Source organism: Aquarana catesbeiana, linkage group LG02, assembly GCF_042186555.1.
Source record: "Aquarana catesbeiana isolate 2022-GZ linkage group LG02, ASM4218655v1, whole genome shotgun sequence".
In the NCBI taxonomy this organism is placed as follows: domain Eukaryota; kingdom Metazoa; phylum Chordata; class Amphibia; order Anura; family Ranidae; genus Aquarana; species Aquarana catesbeiana.
The window spans coordinates 795,899,689-795,918,193 of record NC_133325.1 but is presented as its reverse complement, the minus strand read 5'-3'; positions in this window follow the sequence as shown (position 1 = coordinate 795,918,193).

Sequence of the window (18,505 nt, the reverse complement as noted above, 5' to 3'; positions counted from 1 at the left end):
TATACACTAATCATATACCCCGACCTACCTGTCACCATATACACCGACCTACCTGTCACCATATACACTAATCATACACCAACCTACCTGTCACCATATACACTAATCATACACCGACCTACCTGTCACCATATACACCGACCTACCTGTCACCATATACACTAATCATATACCCCGACCTACCTGTCACCATATACACTAATCATACACCAACCTACCTGTCACCGTATACACTAATCATACACCGACCTACCTGTCACCATATACACTAATCACACACCGACCTACCTGTCACCATATACACTAATCACACCCCGACCTACCTGTCACCATATACACTAATCACACCCCGACCTACCTGTCACCATATACACTAATCACACCCCGACCTACCTGTCACCATATACACTAATCATACACCGACCTACCTGTCACCATATACACTAATCATACACCGACCTACCTGTCATCATATACACTAATCATACACCGACCTACCTGTCACCATATACACCGACCTACCTGTCACCATATACACTAATCATACCAAGACCTACCTGTCACCATATACACTAATCACATCCCGACCTACCTGTCACCATATACACTAATCACATCCCGACCTACCTGTCACCATATACACTAATCATACACCGACTTACCTGTCACCATATACACTAATCACACCCCGACCTACCTGTCACCGTATACACTAATCACACCCCGACCTACCTGTCACCATATACACTAATCATACACCGACCTACCTATCACCATATACACTAATCACACCCCGACCTACCTGTCACCATATACACTAATCACACCCCGACCTACCTGTCACCGTATACACTAATCACACCCCGACCTACCTGTCACCATATACACTAATCATACACCGACCTACCTGTCACCATATACACTAATCACACCCCGACCTACCTGTCACCGTATACACTAATCATACACCGACCTACCTGTCACCGTATACACTAATCACACCGACCTACCTGTCACCATATACACTAATCACACCCCGACCTACCTGTCACCATATACACTAATCATACACCGACCTACCTGTCACCATATACACTAATCACACCCCGACCTACCTGTCACCATATACACTAATCACACCCCGACCTACCTGTCACCAAATACACTAATCATATACCCCGACCTACCTGTCACCAAATACACTAATCATACACCGACCTACCAGTCATCATATACACCGACCTACCTGTCACCATATACACTAATCACACCCCGACCTACCTGTCACCATATACACTAATCACACCCCGACCTACCTATCACCATATACCCCGACCTACCTGTCACCATATACACTAATCATACACCGACCTACCTGTCACCATATACACTAATCATACACCGACCTACCTGTCACCATATACACTAATCATACACCGACCTACCAGTCATCATATACACCGACCTACCTGTCACCATATACACTAATCATACACCGACCTACCTGTCACCATATACACTAATCACACCCGACCTACCTGTCACCATATACACTAATCATACACCGACCTACCAGTCATCATATACACCGACCTACCTGTCACCATATACACTAATCATACACCGACCTACCTGTCACCATATACACTAATCACACCCGACCTACCTGTCACCATATACACTAATCATCCCCTGACCTTCCTGTCACCATATACACTAATCATATACCCCGACCTACCTGTCACCAAATACACTAATCACACCCCGACCTACCTGTCACCATATACACTAATCACACCCCGACCTACCTATCACCATATACCCCGACCTACCTGTCACCATATACACTAATCACACCCCGACCTACCTGTCACCATATACACTAATCGTACACCGACCTACCTGTCACCATATACACTAATCATACACCGACCTACCTGTCACCATATACACCGACCTACCTGTCACCATATACACTAATCACACCCCGACCTACCTGTCACCATATACACTAATCATACACCGACCTACCTGTCACCATATACACCAATCATACACCGACCTACCTGTCACCATATACACTAATCATACACCGACCTACCTGTCACCATATACACTAATCACACCCCGACCTACCTGTCACCATATACACTAATCACACCCCGACCTACCTGTCACCAAATACACTAATCACACCGCGACCTACCTGTCACCATATACACTAATCATACCAAGACCTACCTGTCACCATATACACTAATCATCCCCTGACCTTCCTGTCACCATATACACTAATCATATACCCCGACCTACCTGTCACCAAATACACTAATCATACACCGACCTACCTGTCACCATATACACTAATCACACCCCGACCTACCTGTCACCATATACACTAATCATACCAAGACCTACCTGTCACCATATACACTAATCATACACCGACCTACCTATCACCATATACACTAATCACACCCCGACCTACCTGTCACCATATACACTAATCACACCCCGACCTACCTGTCACCGTATACACTAATCACACCCCGACCTACCTGTCACCATATACACTAATCATACACCGACCTACCTGTCACCATATACACTAATCACACCCCGACCTACCTGTCACCGTATACACTAATCATACACCGACCTACCTGTCACCGTATACACTAATCACACCCCGACCTACCTGTCACCATATACACTAATCATACACCGACCTACCTGTCACCATATACACTAATCACACCCCGACCTACCTGTCACCATATACACTAATCACACCCCGACCTACCTGTCACCAAATACACTAATCACACCGCGACCTACCTGTCACCATATACACTAATCATACCAAGACCTACCTGTCACCATATACACTAATCATACACCGACCTACCTGTCACCATATACACTAATCACACCCGACCTACCTGTCACCATATACACTAATCATCCCCTGACCTTCCTGTCACCATATACACTAATCATATACCCCGACCTACCTGTCACCAAATACACTAATCATACACCGACCTACCTGTCACCATATACACTAATCATACACCGACCTACCTGTCACCATATACACTAATCACACCCCGACCTACCTGTCACCATATACACTAATCATACACCGACCTACCTGTCACCATATACACTAATCATACACTGACCTACCTGTCATCATATACACTAATCACACACCGACCTACCTGTCTCCATATACACCAACCTACCTGTCACCATATACACTAATCACACCCCGACCTACCTGTCACCATATACACTAATCATACACTGACCTACCTGTCACCATATACACTAATCATACACTGACCTACCTGTCACCATGTACACTAATCACACCCCGACCTACCTGTCACCATATACACTAATCACACCCCGACCTACCTGTCACCATATACACCGACCTACCTGTCACCATATACACTAATCATACCAAGACCTACCTGTCACCATATACACTATTCATACACCGACCTACCTGTCACCATATACACTAATCATACACCGACCTACCTGTCACCGTATACACTAATCACACCGACCTACCTGTCACCATATACACTAATCATATACCCCGACCTACCTGTCACCATATACACTAATCATATACCCCGACCTACCTGTCACCATATACACTAATCACACACCGACCTACCTGTCACCATATACACTAATCACACCCCGACCTACCTGTCACCATATACACTAATCATATACCCCGACCTACCTGTCACCATATACACTAATCACACCCCGACCTACCTGTCACCATATACACTAATCATATACCCCGACCTACCTGTCACCATATACACTAATCACACCCCGACCTACCTGTCACCATATACACCGACCTACCTGTCACCATATACACTAATCACACCCCGACCTGTCACCATATACACTAATCACACCCCGACCTGTCACCATATACACTAATCACACTCCGACCTACCTGTCACCATATACACTAATCACACCCCGACCTGTCACCATATACACTAATCACACTCCGACCTACCTGTCACCATATACACTAATCACACCCCGACCTACCTGTCACCATATACACTAATCACACCCCGACCTACCTGTCACCATATACACTAATCACACCCCGACCTACCTGTCACCATATACACTAATCACACCCCGACCTACCTGTCACCATATACACTAATCACACCCCGACCTACCTGTCACCGTATACACTAATCATACACTGACCTACCTGTCACCATATACACTAATCATACACCGACCTACCTGTCACCATATACACTAATCATACACCGACCTACCTGTCACCATATACACTAATCATACACCGACCTACCTGTCACCATATACACTAATCATACACCGACCTACCTGTCACCATATACACTAATCACACTCCGACCTACCTGTCACCATGTACACTAATCATACACCGACCTACCTGTCACCGTATACACTAATCACACCGACCTACCTGTCACCATATACACTAATCATATACCCCGACCTACCTGTCACCATATACACTAATCATATACCCCGACCTACCTGTCACCATATACACTAATCACACCCCGACCTACCTGTCACCATATACACTAATCACACCCCGACCTACCTGTCACCGTATACACTAATCATACACTGACCTACCTGTCACCATATACACTAATCATACACCGACCTACCTGTCACCATATACACTAATCATACACCGACCTACCTGTCACCATATACACTAATCATACACAGACCTACCTGTCACCATATACACTAATCATACACCGACCTACCTGTCACCATATACACTAATCATACACAGACCTACCTGTCACCATATACACTAATCACACCCCGACCTACCTGTCACCATATACACTAATCATACACCGACCTACCTGTCACCATATACACTAATCACACCCCGACCTACCTGTCACCATATACACTAATCACACCCCGACCTACCTGTCACCATATACACCAAACTACCTGTCACCATATACACTAATCATACACCGACCTACCTGTCACCATATACACTAATCACACTCCGACCTACCTGTCACCATATACACTAATCATACACCGACCTACCTGTCACCGTATACACTAATCACACCGACCTACCTGTCACCATATACACTAATCATATACCCCGACCTACCTGTCACCATATACACTAATCATATACCCCGACCTACCTGTCACCATATACACTAATCACACACCGACCTACCTGTCACCATATACACTAATCATACACCGACCTACCTGTCACCATATACACTAATCACATCCCAACCTACCTGTCACCATATACACTAATCACACCCCGACCTACCTGTCACCATATACACTAATCATACACCGACCTACCTGTCACCATATACACTAATCATACCCCGACCTACCTGTCACCATATACACTAATCACACACCGACCTACCTGTCACCATATACACTAATCATATACACCGACCTACCTGTCACCATATACACTAATCACACCCCGACCTGTCACCATATACACTAATCACACCCCGACCTGTCACCATATACACTAATCACACTCTGACCTACCTGTCACCATATACACTAATCACACCCCGACCTGTCACCATATACACTAATCACACTCCGACCTACCTGTCACCATATACACTAATCATACACCGACCTACCTGTCACCATATACACTAATCATATACCCCGACCTACCTGTCACCATATACACTAATCATATACCCCGACCTACCTGTCACCATATACACTAATCATATACCCCGACCTACCTGTCACCATATACACAAATCATATACACCGAACTACCTGTCACCATATACACTAATCATACACCGACCTACCTGTCACCATATACACTAATCATACACCGACCTACCTGTCACCATATACACTAATCATACACCGACCTACCTGTCACCATATACACTAATCACACCCCGACCTACCTATCACCATATACACTAATCACACCCCGACCTACCTGTCACCATATACACTAATCATACACCGACCTACCTGTCACCATATACACTAATCACACCCCGACCTACCTGTCACCGTATACACTAATCATACACCGACCTACCTGTCACCATATACACTAATCATATACCCCGACCTACCTGTCACCATATACACTAATCATATACCCCAACCTACCTGTCACCATATACACTAATCATACACCGACCTATCTGTCACCATATACACTAATCATATACCCCGACCTACCTGTCACCATATACACTAATCATATACCCCGACCTACCTGTCACCATATACACTAATCATACACCAACCTACCTGTCACCATATACACTAATCATACACCGACCTATCTGTCACCATATACACTAATCATACACCGACCTACCTGTCACCATATACACTAATCATATACCCCGACCTACCTGTCACCATATACACTAATCATACACCGACCTACCTGTCACCGTATACACTAATCATACACCGACCTACCTGTCACCATATACACTAATCACACCCCGACCTACCTGTCACCATATACACTAATCACACCCCGACCTACCTGTCACCATATACACTAATCACACCCCGACCTACCTGTCACCATATACACTAATCATACACCGACCTACCTGTCACCATATACACTAATCACCCCCCGACCTACCTGTCACCATATACACTAATCACACCCCGACCTACCTGTCACCATATACACTAATCATACACCGACCTACCTGTCACCGTATACACTAATCACACCCCGACCTACCTGTCACCATATACACTAATCATACACCGACCTACCTGTCACCATATACACTAATCATACACCGACCTACCTGTCACCATATACACTAATCACATCCCAACCTACCTGTCACCATATACACTAATCACACCCCGACCTACCTGTCACCATATACACCGACCTACCTGTCACCATATACACTAATCACACCCCGACCTGTCACCATATACACTAATCACACCCCGACCTGTCACCATATACACTAATCACACTCCGACCTACCTGTCACCATATACACTAATCACACCCCGACCTACCTGTCACCATATACACTAATCACACCCCGACCTACCTGTCACCATATACACTAATCACACCCCGACCTACCTGTCACCATATACACTAATCACACCCCGACCTACCTGTCACCATATACACTAATCATACACCGACCTACCTGTCACCATATACACTAATCACCCCCCGACCTACCTGTCACCATATACACCTACCTACCTGTCACCATATACACTAATCACACACCGACCTACCTGTCACCATATACACTAATCATACACCAACCTACCTGTCACCATATACACCTACCTACCTGTCACCATATACACTAATCACACACCGACCTACCTGTCACCATATACACTAATCATACACCGACCTACCTGTCACCATATACACTAATCACACACCGACCTACCTGTCACCATATACACTAATCACACACCGACCTACCTGTCACCATATACACTAATCATACACCGACCTACCTGTCACCATATACACTAATCACATCCCAACCTACCTGTCACCATATACACTAATCACACCCCGACCTACCTGTCACCATATACACCGACCTACCTGTCACCATATACACTAATCACACCCCGACCTGTCACCATATACACTAATCACACCCCGACCTGTCACCATATACACTAATCACACTCTGACCTACCTGTCACCATATACACTAATCACACCCCGACCTGTCACCATATACACTAATCACACTCCGACCTACCTGTCACCATATACACTAATCACACCCCGACCTACCTGTCACCATATACACTAATCACACCCCGACCTACCTGTCACCATATACACTAATCACACCCCGACCTACCTGTCACCATATACACTAATCACACCCCGACCTACCTGTCACCATATACACTAATCATACACCGACCTACCTGTCACCATATACACTAATCACCCCCCGACCTACCTGTCACCATATACACCTACCTACCTGTCACCATATACACTAATCACACACCGACCTACCTGTCACCATATACACTAATCATACACCAACCTACCTGTCACCATATACACCTACCTACCTGTCACCATATACACTAATCACACTCCGACCTACCTGTCACCATATACACTAATCACACCCCGACCTGTCACCATATACAGTAATCACACCCCGACCTGTCACCATATACACTAATCACACCCCGACCTACCTGTCACCATATACACCAAACTACCTGTCACCATATACACTAATCATACACCGACCTACCTGTCACCATATACACTAATCATACACCGACCTACCTGTCACCATATACACTAATCACACACCGACCTACCTGTCACCATATACACTAATCACACTCCGACCTACCTGTCACCATATACACTAATCATACACCGACCTACCTGTCACCATATACACTAATCATACACCGACCTACCTGTCACCATATACACTAATCATACACCGACCTACCAGTCATCATATACACTAATCATATACCCCGACCTACCTGTCACCATATACACTAATCATATACCCCGACCTACCTGTCACCATATACACTAATCATACACCGACCTACCTGTCACCATATACACTAATCATACACTGACCTCCCTGTCACCATATACACTAATCATACACCGACCTACCTGTCACCATATACACTAATCATGTACCCCGACCTACCTGTCACCATATACACTAATCATATACCCCGACCTACCTGTCACCATATACACAAATCATATACACCGAACTACCTGTCACCATATACACTAATCATACACCGACCTACCTGTCACCATATACACTAATCACACCCCGACCTACCTGTCACCATATACACTAATCACACCCCGACCTACCTGTCACCATATACACTAATCACACCCCGACCTACCTGTCACCATATACACTAATCATACACCGACCTACCTGTCACCATATACACTAATCACACTCCGACCTACCTGTCACCGTATACACTAATCATACACCGACCTACTTGTCACCGTATACACTAATCACACCGACCTACCTGTCACCATATACACTAATCATATACCCCGACCTACCTGTCACCATATACACTAATCATACACCGACCTACCTGTCACCATATACACTAATCATACACTGACCTCCCTGTCACCATATACACTAATCATACACCGACCTACCTGTCACCATATACACTAATCATGTACCCCGACCTACCTGTCACCATATACACTAATCATATACCCCGACCTACCTGTCACCATATACACAAATCATATACACCGAACTACCTGTCACCATATACACTAATCATACACCGACCTACCTGTCACCATATACACTAATCATACACCGACCTACCTGTCACCATATACACTAATCATACACCGACCTACCTGTCACCATATACACTAATCATACACCGACCTACCTGTCACCATATACACTAATCATACACCGACCTACCTGTCACCATATACACTAATCATACTCCGACCTACCTGTCACCGTATACACTAATCATACACCGACCTACCTGTCACCGTATACACTAATCACACCGACCTACCTGTCACCGTATACACTAATCATATACCCCGACCTACCTGTCACCATATACACTAATCATATACCCCGACCTACCTGTCACCATATACACTAATCATACACCGACCTACCTGTCACCATATACACTAATCATACACCGACCTACCTGTCACCATATACACTAATCATACACCGACTTACCTGTCACCATATACACTAATCACACCGACCTACCTGTCACCATATACACTAATCATACACCGACCTACCTGTCACCATATACACTAATCATATACCCCGACCTACCTGTCACCATATACACTAATCATATACCCCGACCTACCTGTCACCATATACACTAATCATATACCCCGACCTACCTGTCACCATATACACAAATCATATACACCGAACTACCTGTCACCATATACACTAATCATACACCGACCTACCTGTCACCATATACACTAATCACACCCCGACCTACCTGTCACCATATACACTAATCACACCCCGACCTACCTGTCACCATATACACTAATCACACCCCGACCTACCTGTCACCATATACACTAATCATACACCGACCTACCTGTCACCATATACACTAATCACCCCCCGACCTACCTGTCACCATATACACCTACCTACCTGTCACCATATACACTAATCACACACCGACCTACCTGTCACCATATACACTAATCATACACCAACCTACCTGTCACCATATACACCTACCTACCTGTCACCATATACACTAATCACACTCCGACCTACCTGTCACCATATACACTAATCACACCCCGACCTGTCACCATATACAGTAATCACACCCCGACCTGTCACCATATACACTAATCACACCCCGACCTACCTGTCACCATATACACTAATCACACCCCGACCTACCTGTCACCATATACACTAATCACACCCCGACCTACCTGTCACCGTATACACTAATCATACACTGACCTACCTGTCACCATATACACTAATCATACACCGACCTACCTGTCACCATATACACTAATCATACACCGACCTACCTGTCACCATATACACTAATCATACACCGACCTACCTGTCACCATATACACTAATCATACACAGACCTACCTGTCACCATATACACTAATCACACCCCGACCTACCTGTCACCATATACACTAATCATACACCGACCTACCTGTCACCATATACACTAATCATACACCGACCTACCTGTCACCATATACACTAATCACACCCCGACCTACCTATCACCATATACACTAATCACACCCCGACCTACCTGTCACCATATACACTAATCATACACCGACCTACCTGTCACCATATACACTAATCACACCCCGACCTACCTGTCACCGTATACACTAATCATACACCGACCTACCTGTCACCATATACACTAATCACACTCCGACCTACCTGTCACCATATACACTAATCATACACCGACCTACCTGTCACCGTATACACTAATCACACCGACCTACCTGTCACCATATACACTAATCATATACCCCGACCTACCTGTCACCATATACACTAATCATATACCCCAACCTACCTGTCACCATATACACTAATCATACACCGACCTATCTGTCACCATATACACTAATCATACACCGACCTACCTGTCACCATATACACTAATCATATACCCCGACCTACCTGTCACCATATACACTAATCATACACCAACCTACCTGTCACCATATACACTAATCATACACCGACCTACCTGTCACCATATACACTAATCATACACTGACTTACCTGTCACCATATACACTAATCACACCGACCTACCTGTCACCATATACACTAATCACACCCCGACCTACCTGTCACCATATACACTAATCATACACCGACCTACCTGTCACCGTATACACTAATCATACACCGACCTACCTGTCACCATATACACTAATCATACCCCGACCTACCTGTCACCATATACACTAATCACACACCGACCTACCTGTCACCATATACACTAATCATATACACCGACCTACCTGTCACCATATACACTAATCATACACCGACCTACCTGTCACCATATACACTAATCATACACCGACCTACCTGTCACCATATACACTAATCATACACCGACCTACCTGTCACCATATACACTAATCACACACCGACCTACCTGTCACCATATACACTAATCATACACCGACCTACCTGTCACCATATACACTAATCATACACCGACCTACCTGTCACCATATACACTAATCATACAACGACCTACCTGTCACCATATACACTAATCACACCGACCTACCTGTCACCATATACACTAATCACACCGACCTACCTGTCACCATATACACTAATCACACCCCGACCTACCTGTCACCATATACACTAATCATACACCGACTTACCTGTCACCATATACACTAATCACACCGACCTACCTGTCACCGTATACACTAATCACACCCCGACCTACCTGTCACCATATACACTAATCATACACCGACCTACCTGTCACCATATACACTAATCATACACCGACCTACCTGTCACCATATACACTAATCATACACCGACCTACCTGTCACCATATACACTAAATCACACAACGACCTACCTGTCACCATATACACTAATCATACACCGACCTACCTAACACCATATACACTAATCACACACCGACCTACCTGTCACCATATACACTAATCACACACCGACCTACCTGTCACCATATACACTAATCATACCAAGACCTACCTGTCACCATATACACTAATCACATCCCAACCTACCTGTCACCATATACACTAATCACACCCCGACCTACCTGTCACCATATACACCGACCTACCTGTCACCATATACACTAATCACACACCGACCTGTCACCATATACACTAATCACACCCCGACCTGTCACCATATACACTAATCACACTCCGACCTACCTGTCACCATATACACTAATCACACCCCGACCTGTCACCATATACACTAATCACACCCCGACCTACCTGTCACCATATACACTAATCACACCCCGACCTACCTGTCACCATATACACTAATCACACCCCGACCTACCTGTCACCATATACACTAATCATACACCGACCTACCTGTCACCATATACACTAATCATACACCGACCTACCTGTCACCATATACACTAATCACACCCCGACCTACCTGTCACCATATACACTAATCATACACCGACCTACCTGTCACCATATACACTAATCACACCCCGACCTACCTGTCACCATATACACTAATCATACACCGACCTACCTGTCACCATATACACTAATCACACCCCGACCTACCTGTCACCATATACACTAATCACACACCGACCTACCTGTCACCATATACACTAATCATACACCGACCTACCTGTCACCATATACACTAATCATACACCGACCTACCTGTCACCATATACACTAATCACACACCGACCTACCTGTCACCATATACACTAATCACACACCGACCTACCTGTCACCATATACACTAATCATACCAAGACCTACCTGTCACCATATACACTAATCATACACCGACCTACCTGTCACCATATACACTAATCACACACCGACCTACCTGTCACCATATACACTAATCACACCCCGACCTACCTGTCACCATATACACTAATCACACCCCGACCTACCTGTCACCATATGCACTAATCATACACCGACCTACCTGTCACCATATACACTAATCATACACCGACCTACCTGTCACCATATACACTAATCATACACCGACCTACCTGTCACCATATACACTAATCACACCCCGACCTACCTGTCACCATATACACTAATCGTACACCGACCTACCTGTCACCATATACACTAATCGTACACCGACCTACCTGTCACCATATACACTAATCATACACCGACCTACCTGTCACCATATACACCGACCTACCTGTCACCATATACACTAATCACACCCCGACCTACCTGTCACCATATACACTAATCATACACCGACCTACCTGTCACCATATACACCAATCATACACCGACCTACCTGTCACCATATACACTAATCATACACCGACCTACCTGTCACCATATACACTAATCACACACCGACCTACCTGTCACCATATACACTAATCACACCCCGACCTGTCACCATATACACTAATCACACAACGACCTACCTGTCACCATATACACTAATCATACACCGACCTACCTGTCATCATATACACTAATCATACACCGACCTACCTGTCACCATATACACTAATCATACACCGACCTACCTGTCACCATATACACTAATCATACACCGACCTACCTGTCACCATATACACCGACCTACCTGTCACCATATACACTAATCATACCAAGACCTACCTGTCACCATATACACTAATCATACACCGACCTACCTGTCACCATATACACTAATCACACCCGACCTACCTGTCACCATATACACTAATCATCCCCTGACCTTCCTGTCACCATATACACTAATCATATACCCCGACCTACCTGTCACCAAATACACTAATCACACCGCGACCTACCTGTCACCATATACACTAATCACACCCCGACCTACCTGTCACCATATACACTAATCACACCCCGACCTACCTGTCACCATATACACTAATCACACCCCGACCTACCTGTCACCATATACACTAATCACACCCCGACCTACCTGTCACCATATACACTAATCACACCCCGACCTACCTGTCACCATATACACTAATCACACCCCGACCTACCTGTCACCATATACACTAATCACACCCCGACCTACCTATCACCATATACCCCGACCTACCTGTCACCATATACACTAATCACACCCCGACCTACCTGTCACCATATACACTAATCGTACACCGACCTACCTGTCACCATATACACTAATCGTACACCGACCTACCTGTCACCATATACACTAATCATACACCGACCTACCTGTCACCATATACACCGACCTACCTGTCACCATATACACTAATCACACCCCGACCTACCTGTCACCATATACACTAATCATACACCGACCTACCTGTCACCATATACACCAATCATACACCGACCTACCTGTCACCATATACACTAATCATACACCGACCTACCTGTCACCATATACACTAATCACACACCGACCTACCTGTCACCATATACACTAATCACACCCCGACCTGTCACCATATACACTAATCACACAACGACCTACCTGTCACCATATACACTAATCATACCCCGACCTACCTGTCACCATATACACTAATCACACCCCGACCTACCTGTCACCATATACACTAATCGTACACCGACCTACCTGTCACCATATACACTAATCGTACACCGACCTACCTGTCACCATATACACTAATCATACACCGACCTACCTGTCACCATATACACCGACCTACCTGTCACCATATACACTAATCACACCCCGACCTACCTGTCACCATATACACTAATCATACACCGACCTACCTGTCACCATATACACCAATCATACACCGACCTACCTGTCACCATATACACTAATCATACACCGACCTACCTGTCACCATATACACTAATCACACACCGACCTACCTGTCACCATATACACTAATCACACCCCGACCTGTCACCATATACACTAATCACACAACGACCTACCTGTCACCATATACACTAATCATACACCGACCTACCTGTCACCATATACACTAATCATACACCGACCTACCTGTCACCATATACACTAATCATACACCGACCTACCTGTCACCATATACACCGACCTACCTGTCACCATATACACTAATCATATACCCCGACCTACCTGTCACCAAATACACTAATCACACCGCGACCTACCTGTCACCATATACACTAATCATACACCGACCTACCTGTCACCATATACACTAATCACATCCCGACCTACCTGTCACCATATACACTAATCACACCCCGACCTACCTGTCATCATATACACTAATTACACCCCGACCTACCTGTCACCATATACACTAATCACACCCCGACCTACCTGTCACCATATACACTAATCATACACCGACCTACCTGTCACCATATACACTAATCATACACCGACCTACCTGTCACCATATACACTAATCACATCCCGACCTACCTGTCACCATATACACTAATCACACCCCGACCTACCTGTCATCATATACACTAATTACACCCCGACCTACCTGTCACCATATACACTAATCACACCCCGACCTACCTGTCACCATATACACTAATCATACACCGACCTACCTGTCACCATATACACTAATCATACACCGACCTACCTGTCACCATATACACTAATCATACACCGACCTACCTGTCACCGTATACACTAATCATACACCGACCTACCTGTCACCATATACACTAATCATATACCCCGACCTACCTGTCACCATATACACTAATCATACACCGACCTACCTGTCACCATATACACTAATCATATACCCCGACCTACCTGTCACCATATACACTAATCATACACCGACCTACCTGTCACCATATACACCGACCTACCTGTCACCATATACACTATTCATACACCGACCTACCTGTCATTATATACACTAATCATACACCGACCTACCAGTCACCATATACACTAATCACACCCCGACCTACCTGTCACCATATACACTAATCACACACCGACCTACCTGTCACCATATACACTAATCATACACTGACCTACCTGTCACCATATACACTAATCACACACCGACCTACCTGTCTCCATATACACCAACCTACCTGTCACCATATACACTAATCACACCCCGACCTACCTGTCACCATATACACTCATCACACACCGACCTACCTGTCACCATATACACTAATCATACACTGACCTACCTGTCACCATGTACACTAATCACACCCCGACCTACCTGTCACCATATACACTAATCACACCCCGACCTACCTGTCACCATATACACTAATCATACACCGACCTACCTGTCACCATATACACTAATCACACCCCGACCTACCTGTCACCATATACACTAATCATACACCGACCTACCTGTCACCATATACACTATTCATACACCGACCTACCTGTCATTATATACACTAATCATACACCGACCTACCTGTCACTATATATACTAATCACACCCTGACCTACCTGTCACCATATACACTAATCATACACCGACCTACCTGTCACTATATATACTAATCACACCCCGACCTACCTGTCACCATATACACTAATCATACACCGACCTACCTGTCACCATATACACTAATCATACACCGACCTACCTGTCACCATATACACTAATCATACACCGACCTACCTGTCACCATATACACTAAATCACACAACGACCTACCTGTCACCATATACACTAATCATACACCGACCTACCTGTCACCATATACACTAATCATACACCGACCTACCTGTCACCATATACACTAATCATACACCGACCTACCTGTCACCATATACACCAATCATACACCGACCTACCTGTCACCATATACACTAATCATACACCGACCTACCAGTCATCATATACACTAATCACACCCCGACCTACCTGTCACCATATACACTAATCATACCAAGACCTACCTGTCACCATATACACTAATCACATCCCAACCTACTTGTCACCATATACACTAATCACACCCCGACCTACCTGTCACCATATACACCGACCTACCTGTCACCATATACACTAATCATACACCGACCTACCTGTCACCATATACACTAATCATACACCGACCTACCTAACACCATATACACTAATCACACACCGACCTACCTGTCACCATATACACTAATCACACACCGACCTACCTGTCACCATATACACTAATCATACCAAGACCTACCTGTCACCATATACACTAATCACATCCCAACCTACCTGTCACCATATACACTAATCACACCCCGACCTACCTGTCACCATATACACTAATCATACACCGACCTACCTGGCAGCATATACACCGACCTACCTGTCACCATATACACTAATCACACACCGACCTGTCACCATATACACTAATCACACCCCGACCTGTCACCATATACACTAATCACACTCCGACCTACCTGTCACCATATAAACTAATCACACCCCGACCTGTCACCATATACACTAATCACACCCCGACCTACCTGTCACCATATACACTAATCACACCCCGACCTACCTGTCACCATATACACTAATCACACCCCGACCTACCTGTCACCATATACACTAATCATACACCGACCTACCTGTCACCATATACACTAATCATACACCGACCTACCTGTCACCATATACACTAATCACACCCCGACCTACCTGTCACCATATACACTAATCACACACCGACCTACCTGTCACCATATACACTAATCACACACCGACCTACCTGTCACCATATACACTAATCATACACCGACCTACCTGTCACCATATACACTAATCACACACCGACCTACCTGTCACCATATACACTAATCACACACCGACCTACCTGTCACCATATACACTAATCACACACCGACCTACCTGTCACCATATACACTAATCATACCAAGACCTACCTGTCACCATATACACTAATCATACACCGACCTACCTGTCACCATATACACTAATCACACACCGACCTACCTGTCACCATATACACTAATCACACCCCGACCTACCTGTCACCATATACACTAATCACACCCCGACCTACCTGTCACCATATACACTAATCACACCCCGACCTACCTGTCACCATATACACTAATCACACACCGACCTACCTGTC